The following is a 7,175-nucleotide window of genomic DNA, read 5'->3' as shown; positions in this document are numbered from 1 at the left end:
TTCAACTTGCTTAGACTGGAGTAACTCTCCTTAGGGACGCACCGGTAAGGGTGCCAACTCTGGGTTAGGAAATTCCAGGCGATTTTGGGGGTGGGGGCGGAGCCTGGGGAGGGCTGGATTGGGACCTCGGCAGAATAGAAGGCCCTGAAGCCCACTCACCCACCCTCCCTCCCTCCCAAGCATCCGTTTTCTCCAGGGGAAACTGGTCTCTGCCACCTGAAGATCAGTTGCAATAGTGGGAGACCTCCAGCCACCGCCTGGAGGTTAGTCAAGAATATAGCAATCACTATGGCTATTTATAACAAACCAATGATAACATAAGCTTATAAATTCAATGTCTGATTTATCTTGTTATTTCTTCACAAGGATAGAAATTATACAAATTATTATATAGCAAACAATAAACAAAACAGGCTTCCGGTAATTTTCCTGTTTCATATAATCTTTCATCAGTTGGTAAGTATAGTCTTGAAAAAATTATAGTTCATTAATCCTCCGTTTCTTCTTTTTTTCAGATTCTTTACTGAAGAATTGCTGAGGACTATTATTGCCCAGTGGCGATCCCACGTTGTATCTTCTTAATGCTAAATAAAATATTTTTCCAAAGAGCTATCATTGGAATTCATTATACATTATACATCAAAAAATGCCACAAAACAAAGTTAATTAAATTATACTTACAGACAACTTTTTTCACGTCTTACATCCTAAAGTATATCAATCATATGATGAGTATTCTTATATAATATAATAGAGGGAAAGGGTGCGATATTTATACAAGATGCTCCTATGCAGCGTTTACAATGAGAGATCACAGAAAGGCAGAGTAGTCGCACGCCGAGTTCAATCCATTGGGGGCCATTGTATTAAACATTGTAATAAAGTGAGCCTCTCTTTGGTGGAGAATCCTGTCTATATTTTCCTTATGAAACCGTTTTTTCCGATATTGCCATAAGGCAAAAAACCTGAGGTCAGTATCACTATGTTTTGCCTGTTTAAAGTGCGCCACGATCGGAGCCTCTAACACGGAATTACGTATCCTCGATCGCACCCTTTCCCTCTATTATATCCCAACATGGTATAAGAATACTCATCATATGATTGATATACTTTAGGATGTAAGACGTGAAAAAAGTTGTCTGTAAGTATAATTTAATTAACTTTGTTTTGTGGCATTTTTTGATGTATAATGTGTAATGAATTCCAATGATAGCTCTTTGGAAAAATATTTTATTTAGCATTAAGAAGATACAACGTGGGATCGCCACTGGGCAATAATAGTCCTCAGCAATTCTTCAGTAAAGAATCTGAAAAAAAGAAGAAACGGAGGATTAATGAACTATAATTTTTTCAAGACTATACTTACCAACTGATGAAAGATTATATGAAACAGGAAAATTACCGGAAGCCTGTTTTGTTTATTGTTTGCTATATAATAATTTGTATAATTTCTATCCTTGTGAAGAAATAACAAGATAAATCAGACATTGAATTTATAAGCTTATGTTATCGTTGGTTTGCTATAAATAGCCATAGTGATTGCTATATTCTTGACCGCCTGGAGGTTGGCAACCCCAGCTTAGCCGTAACTTCCTCTCAATTTGTTCACCCCGTTTCCTTCTCTTCGGGTGCCAACTCGAGGTTAGGAAATCCCAGGAGATTTTTTTGGGGGAGGGGGGCGGAGTCTGGGGAGGGCTGGGTTCGGGGGAGGGGAGGGACCTGTGCAGCCCGTAACGCCCTGGAGCCCCCCCCCCCTCTCAAGCAGCCCTCTTCTCCAGGGAGTGGTCCGGAGACCCCCAACCCCTCCCCAGGCTCCAAACGGAGGTGGGCGACCCTGTCCTCCTTGCACCGGGCATTGCAAGCTCCTCGGGGCAGGGCGGCAGCGCTTCTTGGGGGCGGGTCTGGAAAGAGCCCCCTCCCTCCCCCCCCCCCCGCCTCTGGCCGACCCAGCCCCGCTACCGTCGGGGGCGTGTAAGGGCGCTCACCTCCCCGGGGACGGGCCCGGCTGCAGCAAGGCGGCGAAGGGCGGCGGCGGTGGCAGAAAGATGGCCGCGCAGCCCCCGCCCGGCCCCGGACCTCCCCCGGCTCCTCCCCGCCCCAACCAGCCGGCGCCGCCCGGCCTCTCCAGCGCGCCGCGCAGCCCGCCTTTGCGCGCCGCGCAACGCAACGCAACGCAACGCAGGGCAGGGGCGCGCCTTGCAATGCATGCAATGCATGCAATGCAAGCAATGCAAGCAATGCACGCGCGCGGGCGGGGGGGGGAGGCTGGGGGTGCAGCGGAGCCTCCGGGGCAGCCCGGGCGGGGGACCCGTCCGGCCCGCCCGCCCGCAGCGACGCCTGGCGTCACCGGCCGGCCTCCCTCCCCCCCCCCGCCTCCCTCCCTTCCCTCCCTCCTTGCTTCCTTCCTTCCTTCCTTCCCCGCCGGGCTGCCCGCCGCGGCCAGGCTGCCCCCCCACCTGTGCCCCCACCCACCTGTCCCCCCACCTGTCCACCCCGATGGCAGCGGACGCGCCCCAGGCCAAGAGGCCCCGCCGGGAGGCCGCCGCGCTCAGGTACCGGCCGGAGGCGCGCGCCTGCACCGCGCCCCGGGGGCGAGGGGGCCGGGGGGGTGGGTGGGCTGGGACCCAATGCCCCTCCCTGGCACCCACGGGCCGCCGCCGCCTCCCTCCCTCCCTCCCTCCCTCCCTCCCTCCGTCTGCAGCCGCCTGGCCGGGAGACCCCCACCCCACCCCCCCCCACCCCCGGGGATGGCCAGGGGGGGCGCGCCTGCACGTGTCGGCCGTCCGGCGTGGCTCGCGCGGCGGCGGGGAGGCGCTGCGCTTCCTGCCTCGGGCGGCGTGGTGTCGCGGTTAAGAGCGGTGGTGGGGAGCGGTGGGCTCCGAGCGGCGGGAACGGGTTCGAGTCCCCCGCTCCTCCACGGCAGCGGTGGAGGCTCATCTGCTGAACCCCCGCTCCTCCACCCGAAGCCAGCTGGGTGACCTGGGGCTAGTCACAGCTCTCCCAGCCCCACCTACCTCCCAGGGTGTCTGTTGTGGGGAGGGGGAGGGAAGGCGACTGTGAGCCGGTTTGATTCTGCCTTCAGTGGTCGAGAAAGTCAGCCTATAAAAACCAACTCTCCTTCTTTTTCTCTCTGCAGTGGGTGAAACGGCCCGTGTGCAAAGTCACAATTTTCTGGTGGGCACATTATTTATTTATTTTAGACCCACTTACAGGGTCGCCAACCTGCAGGAGGACCCTGGAGAGCACCCAGAATTACCGCTGACCTCCAGAGAATAGTTCCCTGGAGAAAATGGTGCTGGGGGGGGGGCCTCTAGGGCCGTGTTGGCGAACCTATGGCACGCGTGCCACTTCCGGCACGCGTAGCCCTCTCTGCCGGCACACGCGGTTCCTCCAAGCCGCTGGCCTTTCCGGCTCTGCCCTGCCCCGGGTGATCTCCAACCAATAGAGATCAGTTCCCCTGGAAAAAATTGCCACTTTGGCAATTGGACTCTATGGCACTGAAGTCCTTCCCCAAACCCTGCCCTCCTCAGGCGCCACCCCAAAAACCTCCCACTCATGGCGAAGAGGAACTTGGCAACCCTAGCCTCTCCCTCTGGGCCCTTTCTGGGGGAGGTATTCAGGTTAAATTGCCGCATTGGCACTCGGCGATAAATAAGTGGGTTTTCGGTTGCAGTTTGGGCACTCGGTCTCTAAAAGGTTCGCCATCACTGCTCTAGGGTATTAGAAGAAGAAGAGACTTTCTCTACCACTTAAGGGAGACTCAAACCGGCTTACAGTCACCTTCCCTTCCCCTCCCCACAACTGACACCCTGTGAGGTAGGTGGGGCTGAGAGAGCTGTGACTAACCCAAGGTCACCCAGCTGGCTTCACGTGTAGGAGTGGGGAAACCAACCCGGTTCACCAGATTAGCCTCCACTGCTCATGTGGTGGAGTGGGGAATTGAAACCGGTTCTCCAGATCAGACTCCACCGCTCCAAACCACTGCTCTTAACCACTACACCACGCTGGCTCTCCCCTACTGGGGACCCTCCCCTCCCCAAACCGCTCCCTCCCCAAGCTCCACCCCCCAAATCTCCAGGTATTTCACAACCTGGAACTGGCAACCCTACCCCCATCACATATGAATGTCTTCCTTCCTTCTATTTATTTATTTATACCCTGCCTTTCTCCCCAGTGGGGGCCCAAGGTGGCTTACGTCAGTGTTCCCCAACCTGTGGGCCGGGATCAAAAAGTCGCGAAACCCCTGTGAGTGGGTCAGGGGCCAGCCCTCCTTATGGGCCACTGGCTCCCTTTCCATCTCTCTCTTTTGCATCTTGGAACCCAAAATCTGACCCGGGAAATGGTCTCATCCAAGCCGTTCATCAGTTGGTATTGATCCAGTAAAAACGTGTTGATCCAGTAAAAACGTGTCCTGAGGGTTACTAGAGTGGGCTTCTTGGAATCTTAGGGGGGATTCGAGGGAGTCACGGAGAAGCAAAGGGTCATCAGCTGGCTGGACCATAACCTCCATATACCAAAGCTGCACATTGGGGAGGGGCTGTGGCTCAGTGGCAGAGCATCTGCTTGGCATGCAGAAGCGCCCAGGTTCAATCCCTGGCACCTCCGGTTAAAGGGACCGGGCAAGTAGGTGATGTGAAAGACCCCTGCCTGAGACCCTGGAGAGCCATGGAGAGGGGCCGTGGCTCAGTGGTGGAGCCTCTGCTTGGCATGCAGAAGGCCCCAGGTTCAATCCCTGGCATCTCCAGTTAAAGGGACCGGGCAAGTAGGTGATGTGAAAGACCCTTTTCTGCCTGAGACCCTGGGGAGCTGCTGCCAGTCTGAGTAGGCAGTACTGACTTTGATGGACCGAGGGTCTGATTCAGTAGAAGGCCGCGTCATGTGTTCATGGGCCTAGAGGTCTGTTTCCAGCTTGGAGGGGGTTAGGAACAGGCCTAGAGAATGAACTGGCTGGTGAAGAGGAGCTCTGAGGGAAACCATGCGGGCAGGAGGGGCCGGAGAGGGCCGGGATAGGAATGCCCGTCAGACACATGAACTTTGTACACTGTTATGCTTTGACAATCGGGAGCACGTTGCAGCTTGCGAAGTCCAAAGGAGCGGAGCTCGATAGGAATTAGGCCAAATCCGAGGCAACTGGAGTGCAAAGCAGATTAGGAGCGAAGCCACAAATTGGATTTGTCGGAGTTATAATTCATTGACCTTAAGCCGAGAGGGGTCTTTGGGGAATGGTTCTGGTTTGGGGCAACTGGGTCTTCTTTCTTTTATTTGGAGAGCCAGCGTGGTGTAGTGGTTAAGAGCGGTGGTTTGGAGCGGTGGATTCTGATCTGGAGGACTGGGTTTGATTCCCCACTCCTCCACATGAAGCCTGCTGGGTGACCTTGGGCTAGTCACCTTAGAGCTCTCTCAGCCCCACCTACCTCACAGGTGTCTGTTGTGGGGTGGGGGAGGGAAGGTGATTGTAAGCCAGTTTGATTCTTCCTTAAGTGGTAGAGAAAGTCGGCATATCAAAACCAACTCTTCTTCAACATAGATGATGATACAGCTCAGCAACTCACAAATTTTAGCAACCTGAAGACCCCCATTTTGATTGAAAAATTGTCACGGATTCCCCCAAACCCTCCTTTTCCAGACAGCCCCTTTCCATAGCACAGGGGGCAAGCTGTGTAACCCCCTTAGAAGCTTCTATTCTGTGGTGTCTTCAAAACAACCGTCAGACCCTTATTTAAAAGAAGAGAAAAAAGTTTGAGACTGTACTGTTGACACACAGGCTTACGAGGTGAGGTCTCAGAGGGTCACTGGCTCTGTGGGGCCACCCCTCAAAAGGCCCCGACCTAAGTTCGACTCAATCTGACTCCTTGATTGGAAGGAACTTTGCACCAGAATCAGCAAGATCATCCCTTCGCGGTTAATAAATTCTAGTCCAAGCCTGGCCTGAACGGGGTGGGAAGGGGCCTAGAAACGCGCTTCCGCGCGCTCAGATCATTCATCCATCTAGACTGGTGTTGCCTGTCTCTAACAGGCAGCCGCTTTCCGGGTCTCAGACATGATTTCCCAGTTCTGGGATTCGGGAATGAAATTTGGGACTTTTGCTGTGTCCATCTCTTATAACTGCTATCAGCGGCCCATAATTGGGGATGCAGTGAATCTTGAAAAGAGCCCTGTGGCACAGAGGGGTAAGCTGCAGTTCTGCAGTCAAAAGCTCTGCTCACAGCCTGAGTTCGATCCCGACGGAAGTTGGTTTCAGGTAGCCGGCTCCAGGTTGACTCAGCCTTTCCATCCTTCCGAGGTCGGTCAAATGAGTGCCCAGCTTGCTGAGGGTAAAGGGAAGGTGACTGGGGAAGGCGCTGGCAAACCACCCCGTAAACACAGTCTGCCTAAGAAATGTCGCAATGTGATGTCACCTCGTGGGTCAGTCATGACCCGGTGCTTGCATAGGGGACTACCTTTACCTTTTTAGGGAATCTTGGAGAAACTTTGAGGGGCTGGGAAAGGAAACGGAAGCTCTCTAGAAGGACGCTTGTCTTGACTCTGATGAGATTCACGTCCAGGTATTTTAACGGAAGCGCCAGTTTCTAAAGAGAAGCACAAAACATACCACAAAAATTGCGGTTCTGTAACGATTTCAGATTCTGTGGGTGCTCCAGTACATCTGGTTCTGTGACTTTGGTCTTTCCTGTTACAGGACATACTCTGCTTATTTTGAGCCTCTGAGTTAAAGCTGCGATGTTTTGTGAACTCCGATGCTACTAGTTTCCTGATTTCAGTGGCTTTAGGGGCATCAGACTCTTTTCAGGAAGGGCTGTTTTGACATAGCTTTTTGAAATTCCAAATTCTCACTGCTCAGAGCTGTTGTGCTAAATAATCCGTCGATTGCTGGGGGTGGGGGGTGTCAGTTGTCGTGCGCTGTCAGTTTTCTTCCCCAGAAGTATAAAATGGCTGAGCGTGTTTTACTGTGTCACGTTATGAGCACAGGGTCAACAAGACACCCATCACAATATTGTCCTTGTTTAATGATTCTACATGGAAAAGAAAGTATTGCATAGTCTAACTTTTGGCCAAATGTTAATTATGTTGGCTGTATTGTGTCTTGACCAGGTCACAGGCGAGTTACATTCCCCCCCCCCATGCATCAAATGTCGCCTGAGTCAGCGGTCCTCTTTCCATGCGCTGTGGCTGTC

This window comes from Euleptes europaea, chromosome 4 (assembly GCF_029931775.1).
Source record: "Euleptes europaea isolate rEulEur1 chromosome 4, rEulEur1.hap1, whole genome shotgun sequence".
In the NCBI taxonomy this organism is placed as follows: Eukaryota; Metazoa; Chordata; class Lepidosauria; order Squamata; family Sphaerodactylidae; genus Euleptes; species Euleptes europaea.
Note: the sequence above shows the minus strand (reverse complement) of the source record.